The 14031-nt window shown below is 39.1% G+C and overlaps 1 protein-coding gene and 1 long non-coding RNA gene across 4 annotated transcripts in view; one reads left to right on the top strand and one right to left on the bottom strand.

Moving 5' to 3' along the window:
• zfhx3b (zinc finger homeobox 3b) overlaps positions 1 to 14031 on the bottom strand; it is a 221581-nt gene that overhangs the window by 164003 nt on the left and 43547 nt on the right. The gene's annotated exons all lie outside the window — the stretch shown is intronic.
• LOC114142683 (uncharacterized) lies at positions 11273 to 12883 on the top strand. 2 transcript variants are annotated; one of them, XR_003595093.1, is made up of 2 exons: positions 11273 to 11567; positions 11928 to 12883. It is a non-coding gene; the product is annotated as an uncharacterized LOC114142683 (long non-coding RNA). The 2 variants fall into 2 exon arrangements; XR_003595092.1 differs by having other exon boundaries at positions 11273 to 11625.

Below are 14031 nucleotides of genomic sequence, written 5' to 3'. Positions count from 1 at the left end.
ATTACGCCAAAGCTGAACTATACGGTGTCAATGCACTCGTCATGTTTGGGAATGGAACGGTTCTGTACCTCATCCCTTCATTTTACTGCAAACGTAAAGTTTGCAGGTGGGAACATCATGATGTGGGCTGCATAAACGGCCCAACACAGTCGGACTGAAGTGGAACTGTTAACACGCGGCCATGTGGTATCAGGATGTTTGTATTGGCACACACCGAGCCAAGCTCCAGTGAAACTCCTCCAACTGCAGTATTTGCCAAAGGGTTTTGTCATATGTCACAGTAGTGTACACAGCTGAAGATCTCAAAAAGAGCAAAGAAAGAACCCCTAGAGCCTTCAACATTTGAAGATAGTTTGGAGGAATGGGTCATAATCACACCGAAATAATGCATAATCTTTGGATTCCATGTCAGAGATGTCTTAGAGTTATCATTAATCAAATACGGTTTTCCAAAAAGTATTTGATTTAGTCTTATTATATTTCTTAATATGTTCTACGTATAGTGAGGACTGGGATAATAATGGAATCTGGAAAGAAAATTTGGAAAAAAATAAGTTGGTAAATTATACATTTATGGCAATCTTTTGAAAAGCATTTTTTGTGTTCAAAGAACACAGTTGGAGCACAAAACCAAAGTACCTCAGAGGGTGGCTTGGTTTTGTGCAATTAAATTATTTTATAAGTTTTTTGTGTAAATACTATGAGAATGTGATATATTTTTAACATCAAGTTCTCATAATTGAAGATCTCATACAGACCCATGCATAGAAGTTAAAGACTGAAGGTTTTGTCCTCATTTGTGAAATTAATTAACTTGCTTGCTTAATAACAAAAGCTGTGTCTTTAAATGAAGACATCTGGTTTCATTCAAACGATTTTGTTTACAAGTGATAACTATGTACAAACTAGCAGACAAATTAGCTGTTGTTTCCCAAAGGAAATAATACATTAAACCCATGGACCATAAATGTGCAGCTAACTATGTTTTCTAGAAAGCTTTTGGCAGCAGAGTTTTGCCATGTAGGTTTATCACTCATCTGGCCGGACAGACAACTTTGAACACATTGCTCGAGGCAATGGTAGTATTTTAGCAAGAAAAGAAATAATCATTGGATCGGACTTAGTGTTAGTTCTCTGCCTAAGGAGCTTTAATATTAATGTTTTTGGCTGGACACTCAGTAGTCTCTTGGCTGTGCTCGAAACCTCCTTCTACAAACTTTCCAGCTCCAAGTGTTGCAATCTGGTTCCATTTTACAGCTGGCCTTGAAATTGTAACAGAGTGCCTTTCTCTCCCGGCTCAACCGCATATTTAATCCCTGTGCTTATGTCAAACTTAATTAAAGGACCTTGTACAAAAAAATAACAAGTAAGACTTGTAGGAGAGAGAGAGAGAAATGTGGAGCATTAGGCAAAGGAGAGAGAAAAGGGGACAGAACTAGGATGGCGGAAGACGTTTGGGGAGGAATAGCTGAGATATTCAATGTGTGGATTTGGTTTGGTAAATAACCAGATAAAAAGTGCACTTTGTGTGCAAAAGTAAAGAACATATCTATGATTCTAAAAGTACAAGGCATGGACATCATGTGTCTTGAATATGATATACTGAACAACAATTAGAAGATTTTGGGTTAAAAAAGAAGGACCAATAGGATGTAAACTTTCAGCTTCCAAAATCTCTTGACGTCCCAAAATGAAAAAGAGGAAAAAAAAATGATCAAGAGATGAAATCATTCACACAGCCTTTGTGTATACGGTTGTGCACATAAAACTATTCATTCCATAGAGGTGGAACAGCCGGAGAGTCTGTTTAGTCTGTCAGTTTAAAACTATTACCTCAAACTCTGAGAATATGAGTTGAGCCTGTCGTGCATCGACAGCGTTGAGAAGAACAAACCTTTGAAAAGTCTAAATCAATTTTTGGGGGAGTAACATAACAAACGCTTCACCGCAGCATTGAAAGGGGGGATCTCTTTTTTTTTCACGCTTTGAAAAGCACATATTCATACAATCTTCATAAGGCAAAACAGAATAAATGCAGTATACATGAAGTCTTTTGAAAAGAGAGATGACAGGACGGGAGAAAGCAAAAAGACACAGGGATGCTCCTATACGGAGCAGACAAAACAACCAGGAAGACCATCAATGCTACAAAGGCCTGCGTTTTCTGTTGATTTTTTTACTTTTCTTTTCCTGCACTGCACATTTTGCACACACCTTCTCACCCACCCACCCTTTAGGCTAGGCTGTTTGGCTAAAGAGTTCCAAGCTTCCCAGACAAGACATGAGTGGCCAAGCAATGGACCAGAGGAGGGGGGAGAGGTTCCCATGCCATTGGTGCTGGAACCGGCGCGCCACCCGGAGGTATTTATAGCAGGCCAGCTCTAAAGGGCCAGGACAGAGGGCATGCTTGTTTTTCTTTCCATTCCCAAGGCACTTCTACCAGGCCTCACATGTGGGTGTTAAATATATATCCAAATACTGGGAGCAACATTGTGGGGGCACATAACAGGAGGCAGCGGGCTCTTTTGGAGCAAGAATGAAATGGGAAGAAGGGATTTAGAGAAAAGAAAGACAGGAAGACAGAGTTTTTTGTTGAGGTTGCAATATTGAAGGGATGAAGACATACAGTTCAATTCAAATATATATAGTATAAAAAGACAAACATTTTATTTTTTCACTTTGATATGAATTTAGACTAGTTTCATTTCAGTTTTTTTGTACAATTATAATAAATAACTATTAAATCTTACAAAAAATAATGAGATAGATATGTATTTTTTTTCCATAAATTTACCTAAGAATTTCCCTTTTGACCTTATATGACTTTGGTGAACCAATTATTTTCCCACAAGCTTCTCGCAATGGTTTGCTGGAATTTTGGCTCATTTATCCATAGAAAGCACTTTCTGGATATACCCATGAAATAGCAAATGAAAACGTCCCATCCTGTACTGCTCAGTGGAAACGAGGCATTTGTATACTGTTACTGTTTTTTGTGTTGCTTTAGGTGCAATAGCTTCTACCTTGCAGAGGGGCCTTTCCACCAATTATAGTAAATGACTTCCTTGACAGTGTACAAAAACAGTTTCTTAACCCCCTTAGCAAAGATATTCATAATGTATGTTGCTCTTGTGTTGATAGATTCATCTCAGTTCAATCATGTTAATCTCTGGGACAAAATAACAGGATGATCTTCCAGGATTTTTTCTACTTGCGCCCAAATGTTTCAACAGATAAACATGACACCTTCCAGGCATCTGAAAACTGCACAAAATGAAAAGTTAGATTTTTTTTTAACTTTAAAATTCTTTATTCTCTTTCTAATATCTTGTCTGATTCCTTTAGATTTTTTTTCTATGATGCCACATAAGTAGCAGTAGTTGGAGGTATGACTTACATTGGCATTTAGCAAACTGACATAGACGAAGTGAAAATTAAAACCAAGCTGAATGCATGTTATATACAGAAGACAGAAATCCAGAAAAAATAAAAGAGGCAGTCATACCCTAATGGTATCCTAAACATAAAAATATATAATGGCATTCCCATCCATATCCTCCACTCCATGCTTTGTCGTCCTGCTTGGGAATTTCAGAGTGAGATTAGAGTATGATGAAAACAGACCCTATAAATACGCACCACTGTGATGAATATAACAGTGATTATGGGTGCAGGCATAATTAGATCAGGAAAGTAACAGACTCATTGAAGTTTGTTCCTTTTCTGTGTTTGAGAACTTCATCTTCTGTCTAATGCATGAAGAATGGCAGAGCCAACAGGAGAATGGTAATCATTTGGGTCTGTAGGAAGAGCTCTTGGGGCCTCTTCAGTGACGCTTTCTCCTGTTTTAGCTCTTTGTTCCCACACACAGCTCTGCAAAAGCCACTCGGTTCTCTGTGTTTTTAATGATTGTTTGACCAACAAACAATTAATTTGGTGCCCAATAGATGCCTGTTAAAAAAAATGAAATAAGCAGGAACAATAGAATGTTCCCAATTGGGGAGTTGGGGCCAGTTCATGAATGTTTTCATCCGGTTTTCCTCATTTGATTTTTACCTCTGTCAGCAGCTCTCTCACTTTCCCAGTTTAGATCTTTAAGTTCTAAGACTTTAACAGCGTCCTGGCCAAAGCCCTAGTCCAAATCCCAAACGTACCAAGGCCATCCCACTAACTGATTGCGTCAGAAAGATTCCACAGCCGTAACCTCTATTTTTTCATACTTGTGGGAAAATAGCAGTTCATGTTTCCTTGGATGCTTCACACATTCCTCACTCTGTCTTCAGATTACAGGGCCCCTGCAGCCTGAACACTGCCAAAGCCACTCCAGAGGAGGTGTTTGGTGTATAAGAGGTGTGGCTAAATGAAAATGGAAGAGATTTTTATGTGTGTGTTTATTTAGGAGGGAGTTGCTAAGCGACATGAACTCAAAAAGGCAGTAATTACATTTCTCAAAGCCTGATGAGTATAACAGAACTTGGACAGGAACTTTCCAGCTCATTTAAGCTTTTCGAACACAGCTGGGAGTTATAGATAACAGAACATCTGGAAGTCACAGAAATACCTCTCTGACGACTGATTCAAACTAATTCAAAAGTTGCCACATCTTGCTATGAGCGACATCCCAAAACCAAAGATCTGACAGGCCCAGTATTTCTGCTTTTGTTAAAAAAAATAATAAACTGACAGATATAGCAGTATAGTAATTATGCCAAAACTTTATGCATTCTATATTTAGAAACACTGTTTCATCAGATTTGGGACAAAGACTAAGGGGACATAGAAATTACATCAAACTTCTAACAAAACTGTTCCAAACTCATCATATCACGCAACCACCAGCCTCATTTTCAAAAGGCACAAGTGGCACATACGTCAACATGTAATTAACTCAACCAACAAATTCAAAGCGACACTGCTTCATTCTCACAAGCTCTCAACAGACACACTAACAGAGCTTCACAAATATGTAAAAGTTTGGTTTCATCCCAAACTCCTGACCTCAAAATTTCAAGACAAAGGTAGTTAGGTTTGATTTATGCATACCTCCACTTAGGATGAAGAGAACAGGACAGAGTTGCGGAGCAATTAATTCTGATGCTCAAAACATTATTAATAGTAATGTTTAAAACATCAAAGCCCCGGCTGACGGAGAGACGCAGCATCTTCAGTCAGGCGAGATGGAACAGATGAGCACACTGGAGTCAGTCAAGGTGAGGCAGGGGGGGTGGAAATAATTTACCTCCTTGCAGATTTTCATTGAGATATCATGGAATTTGTTGACCAAAATCGGTTAATGTTTTTGTATATAGGATTTAATTTAGGAATGTACAGTCTGTTTCACATTTTCAATATTACACATAATTTTTTAATATGATGTTATATTATTAACCAACAAATAATAGTGCAGTTTGATAGCTAGAAAGAAGTCTATTTGGAGGCACGTGGAGGGCCTGTTGCGGTGTGTTTCAAGCGTCTAGCGCAGCGCGATTTGAACCATTTAGAGAGTCTGACACGTCGAGTTTTTTTTAGAAGCATTCTCTAACAAACCTCAGAGACTTTCAAATAGTTTATATTTTTAATTTATTGGCATTGTTATATAGGATCCCAATTAAATTTTGAATTCAGTACAAAATCTTTTTCACTCCTTAAAAAGGTCTTTCTGCTTTGGAACCAGTTTCCCCTCTGGGTGCAGGACACTGACCTTTTGCTAACATTTCAAACACACCTTAAAGCTAACCAGCGTTAAGACAAAACTAAGAAATTTTGACTTGCATTTCTGCTTCAATGGAAAATTTTAACTTCATCCCTAACCTCTTTATTGTGTTTCTTTGTCTTTATGTTGCTGCTAGTTCACTAACCTCCTCTATAAACATTCCTGTTAGTTCTTCACAGAGTCAGACTACATCTACAGATCAGGCAATTTTTGAAGGCAGATTTTAGATTTTATGTCGGGGTATTAGAGTAAAAACATTGCCTTTTGGGATTTGTAAAGTGAATGAAACTAGTTGGTCTTGCCAGTCAATGGTCTCGCCTGCATTCGTACAATATAATGAGACATCAGGCTATTTTTGTTACATATTATAGTGGATATCATAATTTAGTAAGTAGCAAATAGTGCCTATTAGAAAAAATAAAACTGATAGTGTGCTCGACACATTAGCAGTAAAAACCTTAAGTTTACAAGTTTGGAGTGAGACTCTCAAGGACCCCGCCTCCATCTACTGTTGCTCTGGGCAGAGGGATAAAGCTTCTCTCACTTCCACATATTCATTTACCCCCTACCATCACGCCAATTGAACCAGGGAGTCTGGGGGTAGCAAATTGATATTCACCACACATCTCCATCCCCCAGCCAAAACCATCCCCACTGGAAACATTATTTCATTACATATATTATGCATTCAGCAAAAGGGAGGTAGTGAATGTGCACTATGCAGATGCCTGCGTGTGGGTGTTGGCAAACTCAGATGTTTCCGTCTATGTATACATGACTGTGACATGCCTGTTGTGTTATTTTATTTTATTTTATTTTTTTAAAAGAGGATGTAAAACAGATAAAATGCCCCAGGGGTCCAGAGATAATGGTACTTGATTTACTTTGTGGAAACAAAGAGAAAATATTTATTTCATACAGTTTTGTGTCAACATGAGAGAAGTGATATTTCAAGTTTTACCATGCGTGGGGGGAAAAAAGGTTTCCTACAGAGTTATGATGAATTTTCTCTGTTCATCTGAGTCTTCACGTCCAGATGTGGATGTACAGACTGTGCCTCAAGCAGAGCAGGAGATAAAGAGACACAAGAGAAAGGAAATAGACCAGAAAGAGCAGAAAGAGATGAAGATAGAGACAGGCAGATCTTACATGTGACAAGCTGCTCTTTGGGCCCAGGTCCAGATGTCACCAGAGCAGTTTTTGTTTGTTAATGTCTTGTTTTAAAAGCCCCCTTAATAGTGACTGCTGCCTTTCCATTAAGTCTTTAAGTGGCTCAACACAACATAGTCTTGTCTGATTTGAACTAGAATCAATTTAGAAAAGAAACCATTTTGCTTCTGTTTAAGCACAGCTCTGTCTCTGCTGTGGCATGCTGACCTTTCCAGAGGTCTGTCTTGTGCTTCTAGGCAGGGCTAAACAGAGGATATGCAGGGCTAATTAGACTGATTGACGTCAGAAGGCATGGTGGCTTGTATTTGAACCGTTTGTCAGGGCTCACAACTGCATCTCTGTTAAGGACTCTCAGTCTCACCAGTCACTCCGATTTCAATTTTGTGTGCTGAGCATAAATTCTTTGCAAATTTTTCTAGCATATGGTTTGCTTTTATTTTTCTAATCAATGCTCTCTCTTTTTTCCCTTGTGCAGAAATTGAAAAAAGAAACACCTGCTTGGTGGTAAATAACACAGCTTGCTTTGGGTCGACTTCCCCTTGGGGTCTTCCTACACTTAGGGAAAGGTTTCCTTCGTTCAAACTTGGAAAAGTCTGAAAATCAGATGTACTGGGTACATCAACCACACATCGTGTATTTGGATGCTCTTGAGTAAGATTCCTAATTTAGAGTCTTAAAAGTGACTGTCTGCAGGAACAACTATCTGTCTCCTTCCCTCCTGTTAGACGCTTATTGAAGGTCAACCAGCCCCTCAATTGTCTACTTTACTGCAAGGCTTGTGACAATATTTTTCATCTATCCCATGCAGCCAGAAATTTTGTGATTGCACATTGACCATGGTGGCACTTACCTAGAGGAGAAAAGCAAGCATTCATGCGTTCACACTAGGCATGCTACATAATATTTGGAGTATTAGAAATTTGGATCCCTCTGAAGTGGACTGTACTAAACCTGTTATTTTAACCTCCCTCCACTGTCTTTCAAATTTTGTAAAAATAACGAACATCTATGGATTCACCACATTTAACAGTCATTAATGCCTTCACTACTTCAAAGTTGGTAACACTAAAAATGTATCACTGTGTTAAATTTTGACATTTAGATTTATAATGTATTATCAGTCATATTTTTGAATGTAGTTTATAAAATAGTATGCTTTCACTTTTGGTGAGCTCGCTACTTTTTCAGTGTTTTGGGTGTTGGACATTGAAAAGGTCTGTCTTGTTGACCTTTTGGTATGATGAGAATCTGCTTTACTGGCAATTTGGTTCTAGAAGGGTTTGTAGGTGATGTCTGACTAAAAAACATTTCATGTAAGTAGTTTCTGATAACTGGCATTACATCACTGTGGAGGGATTTTGGCCTGCTCTTCTTTGTAGAATTGTTTTAATTCAGTCACACTGGTGAATTTTCAACCATGATCAGCAAGTTTAATCATATGTCCCAGTTTCTCACACAGATTTAAGTTTGTAATTTGACTATATCACTCCAAAACCTTTTTTTATTTGTCAATACTTTTTAGGCATTCATAGATGGACCATTATTAGTGTGCTTTTGATGTCCTGCTCATCTCGTACATATTTGTGCTTGACCTATGACATTAGTACAGTCAAAGTGGACTTGCTACATAAACTTTGTAAAAGTTTTAACTGCAAAAAAGAGGTATTAAAATATAAAAAAGGATGAGGAATGCTTGTCTAGTTTAAACCTGGCTATATAGAGCAACATAAAAGTGCATGCTACAGGTGAACATACCAAATTTATGCATTGTCTGACTGCTGGTACAATAGCAGTACAGAATGTTGGTTAAACAAATAGGTCCATTCTGTCATTCCTAACTAATGTGTACCGGTATTTGAGGGAATGGAAAAAAGTCCTCTTCATTAGCTTCTTCATCTCCTACCCATTTTCAGGTGGTCTTACTATGAATTTGTGGTACAGCTTCAACATTTATGTGAATGCGTAAAATGCTCTGAGAGTCGTTCAGTGGGAGGAAGTTCACCAGAGATCAGGACTCGGTCCACATTCGCCAACACTCATGCATCCAGAAAAATGTGGCATAAAGAGGGGACTGGTGGAGAGAAATCTCACCTGCAATTCAAGCGGATTACTCTGCCCTTTTATTTGCTCTCGTTTGGTTGCGGGGGGGAATGTGCTCCACTCTGACCTGGGGGCACTCATCCAATCAGCTCGCTATCTGCTGCAAGGGCCTCCATAATAGTGACATTTTTCCACCTCGTCAATAAAGTGGTGAAAGCCACCCTCCACCCGCTACTTGACCATTTAACTTCTTCCTGAAAAGGCCCTTTCTTTCTGTCTGTCTCTGTGTCTGACTGAAATCAATAAAGGCAGAGCAAGGAAAGAGGACGATCCAACAGCTGCATTAACTGGTGGTCTTGACTGTGGTATAAAGTGGGCTGCTGGCAGTGGAGAGTGGGAAGCTCCAGCCTCTCATTCATCCCATGGTGCAAGAATTCTGCTTGTGATCTACACTATACTGTATGTTGTAATTTTGTAAAGCAGTGGCGACTCTGAAAAAAACATTTTTTAAAGTCTCAACAGACATGAAGGGTCTTACTCACATACACACACGCACGCCCACATGCAAGTGAGTGACAATGAATAAAAAAAAAGACAATTTTAAAATATTCATGCAGAGAAAAAGGTGACAATTGTATGCAAAAACACATTAGCACATATATAAACTCTGCAGTCTCTAATGATCATTGCTTGCCATGACTCATTTAGCAGCTGCATCCACACATCACGACATGTCTGCAGTGATTGACATAATGGCATCAGAGTGAGAACAAAATGTCTTCCAATAAAGGAGCAGGAGGGAGAAAATGAGAGAGATGGGTTACAACTCTGCCCGTGCTGAAATGAGTGTAGTGCTTTGTTTGGTTATGCTGTCTGAGCTGAAATTGATTTCTGTGAGAAGCATGCACCAAAGAGCCTCTGCTTTCAGATGAAATAAATAACATACTCTTGTGAAGATGGGGGGGTATGTGGAAGAAGGAACAGAAGGTGGAAAATGGGATCAGGGAGGAAGGCAAGAAACAAAGATGGATGGGGTCAAAATGATTTTATGAGGGGAAAGAAAAGCTGGGATGGAAAAAATGGAAGGAAATGTCTAAATGTGCCATACTGAATTTCATGTGTTCAGTCTAGTGCAGCACTGAGGAGACACAGACTGGGAGACATCTGGAGTAGAGGAGGATAACAGCCACATGCCGCTCTTCAACCACAGACAACATGATGAGGGATTAAACTTCATTGCAACATGTTATGGTAATGAATGGTCTGTGGCCAGTTCTGTACGTGTTAGAGTAATCACCACTTTGCAGTATGTGTGAGTGACACTTTTTGGATGTGCTCGCAAATGCTTGTGTCTGCCTAAGCAAGTGTGGACATAATATGGTTCCCTACAAGTTGGCCAAAGCAGAAACGTACAAATTAAAACATGCAACATTTAAGCAGTTGGTGTAGCATGCAATATCTCTCATAATTTGTTGAACATTGTCTATTAATAGAAGACGGGCAGGACCAGACCTTGTGGTCTGAGCCAGCGTCTGGGCATCTGGGTCTTGGATTGGTGCCAGAGAGGGAGGAGAGCAGGCGCAGTCAGACGTCCCAGAGTGGTGAGGTTGACTCTGGGTCACACTGACTGCCTGGCCTTATGGCTCACAGATGTTCATCTGCTTCAACAAGAGTTGTGTTTCTGGAAAACTTTACACCATGTTGTGCTGCATGCTGGAATAATCTCCTCTGTTTAATGAAGATCTCATAGATCATCGATCAACAAGACATGAGCAAAAGCACGTTTGTGGATTACAAAGTATCCCGAAAGCAATGAATCTGCCACGCAGTTGCGCAGAGCTGAAGTGTTGTGGTGTTCGAGTCGCTTGCCCCGTCAATCTTTCCCAAGCAAAGTGACAGATTGTTATTGCTGTACAACAGAGCACAGGAGGAGGTTGTAGGGAGTGGGGGATCAAGGCAGGTACAAAATTTCTGGGGTGGTCATGACAGAAAGAATGAGCGGTAATCAGAGTACTCCAGAACGTATTCTCTTAATTTGGGTTTTCAATATTTTTTTTTCTCAGAGAAAAGCAGAGGTACAACATGAATCAATAAATTAAAGTCCCTTGCTGCTTCCTAAATTAATCTACTGTACAAAGAGTGGGAGCAGGTGAAATTACTTTGGAGGCAGAGTGAAATGACTCATATGCTGATCAAAACATTTGCAGTCTAGAAAGTGTTGTTGAATCTAAGAAGAGTTGTTGTGCACTAAGCAAAGATATAAAAAACTGGCAAAATGTGCCAGTCTTATCCTTCGCATGGCACAAGACAGGCAGCCAATCAGATGTGTGCAAGCTCTCTTGCAGGCGAATGATATGGAATGTTGGCTGTCTTGTGGCCCCGCCTTCCGTCCCCACTGAACTGCTGTTGCCCATAATGATTTTATAAACATTTTGCCAGCAGATCAATACCTGTATTGATCAGGCATTGTGAGAGTGATCCGTCTAAAACCCAGAACAGCCTAGAGCTCAGAGGTGGGAGGAGCAAAAGAGAGAGGCTGCATAGAGGATGGCAAAGGAGAGCGAGTCTGCAACCACAGTGAAAAGGAAAAGAGGTGGAAGGTTGGAAGAGACTGAGGGAGAGGCGGACGCAGAGATGGAAGCAGGTGAGGATGCAGATTTCGGAAAATGCTGCTAGGCCGTTGGGACTAAGGAAAACAAATGGTAATTGCTTTCTCATTAACAAAGGGGAGGGAGCGACAGCAACTGATGACAGTTTCGAGACAGTGAATGATGACAGAAAAAGTGGGAATAACTTTGTAAAATTCCTGCTTTAGTTCAGGCCTGTTATAGCATGTAACACAAACAGGTACACTACTGCATGTGCATGACTGCATGAGGTCAAACGAGATTGTTTTCTATAAATTTGTGTGGGATGATAAGATGATAAGTGATGATAATATAAACAAATTCATAGAGGTTTATGTCTAACTACAGTTTGATTTTTGTTTTTCTGTTATTCCTAGAAAGAAACTCTTGAAGAAGAGACGGAGGCATCTGAGAGCACACTGCGGCTCTAAATCTAATTGCTGCAAAATGATCAAAACTTACATTTCCTGAAACATTCTTAACATTCAGGAGAGGAATAATTCCACATCATCATTATGGAAGAAGAACTGCAAAAGCATGTAAAGGCGATGTTAATACCAAAGACAAACATGGCAGTATGAAGACCATCTTCAACATACAGGATTGCTGCCGCTTTGTAAACACGTGGATGGCTGGCTTTTTGGATTACTTTTTACTGTCTGGGAATTCACTAAATTGGATGATTGCTTTACATTTAAAACACAAGTAGGAGATTTATTGAAGCGATGACTCACTGGATGACTCAACACAAGTTCAAGGCCACAATCTGCCCTGCGCTGGAGGACAAGTCAAAAGCTTTTGCTGTGATTCCCTCGTGCTGTGGGGAAATCAAGTTTCATTGATTGGTTTTTAAATAAGATGTGTTGTGCATAAATGAGGATCTGAAGGAAGATGAATTCCTCAAACGAACTGTAGGGAAAGACCTTGATGCACATGAACTCATGTGCTCTGGAGACTAGTGTGGAAGCACTCAATGAAAAGGCCTGATGGCTCATGCCTCCCTGACCACGCTAAAAAACAAAAAACAAAAAGGACTTTGGCTTATCAAGGCTTATTAAGGGCAAGAGACACTTGTAAACAATTTTCCTAATGAATTAACAAAAAACACACATTGCACATCTCAGAGGATAAAGGATTTATGGTGACTTTTAAATTTTGATAAAATTTTATCAGCTGACCTTTTGTGTATCTTGTCACCTTTCAAACAAAGCATTTTCCAGAGATTTTATGTACTGTAGTAGACCAATACAAATGATGCATTATTGTGAGCCAAAAGGAAAAGGATAGAAAGACTACACAAATAAAAATCTGAGAACTACGGTGTGTATTTGAATTCAGTTTTGCTTTTCAGTAATTGTAAAACAACCCTCTACAGCCAGAGGATTGGTTATGATTAAGCTCATTTATGTGTAAGAATGCCTTAGTCAAAATCCTATAATCCAAGTGAGATGCTAAGCATAAAAGTTGCTATACATGCAACTTAGATTAGACTTAAATTGCTAAGAGATTGCAAACACACCAGAAATAACTTAAAACTGTATTTGCAGTAAGTTTATGTTATTGTTCTGCTACAAAGTGAATATACACAAAGGTTTCAGGTCTTTTGCAGCCACTAACGAGATTTACCTTCCAGGACTACTTAGCTCTATCAATCAACCCTTTAAATCTCATTAGGTGTGTAGTAAAACATACCCACAGCATTATGCTGCTATGACAATGTTTTACAACCCTTCACCCCAGCCCAAGCAATTTTCAATGCCTTCTTCAAGGCTTGTGGCAGTCAGCAAGGGAGACTTCCTTCCATTAACAATTGCTTACTTTCTGCCACTCTTTCATAAAGACCAGACTTGTAGAGTGCACAAAGAACAATAGTCCTGGCTGTTATTCTGAGCAGTAGATGTCTGCGACTTCTCCAAAGTTTCTATGCTTCTCTGAATAATGCTCTCTCATTGGTGGATGGGTTTCAATTACACATGTAGCATAACATTTCCAATTGAAAAGACTATATCGGGGGTTTCTGAAGGAATATGGAACCGATTTTTATTAATTGCATCAACGTAAAAAGAACCGAATAGAATGTTTTCTATACTTTTAGTTATATTTTTATTTATGAAAACACTTCCCTTCTACTTCGGCACTACATTGTTTTGGGTTATCAAAACGTTAACTGAGGTTATAATGAGACAAAATGTGAAAATGTAAAAGCACTAATAATTTTGGAAGGCATTGCACTTTCTCAGTTAAACACTTAACGCATGCAATGAGACAGCTTTTTAAAAAATATTTTTTCTTTATGCCTGTTAAATAAGAACAACCAATGTTTATAAAAGAATGGGAGGAATTGGTGGTATTACATATTAAGCTTAAATAGATTATGCCTTCTAGACAACAGAAAGATTAGTAAGAACTCCATTGTTTTGCAACATATGCAATGTTCTGAGAGTCAAACATTTTCCAGACATTCAAAACAAATTTCATTAA

Source organism: Xiphophorus couchianus, chromosome 4 (genome assembly GCF_001444195.1).
Source record: "Xiphophorus couchianus chromosome 4, X_couchianus-1.0, whole genome shotgun sequence".
In the NCBI taxonomy this organism is placed as follows: domain Eukaryota; kingdom Metazoa; phylum Chordata; class Actinopteri; order Cyprinodontiformes; family Poeciliidae; genus Xiphophorus; species Xiphophorus couchianus.
The sequence above is the reverse complement of the archived record's forward strand: the minus strand, read 5'-3'. Positions and strand labels throughout refer to the sequence as shown.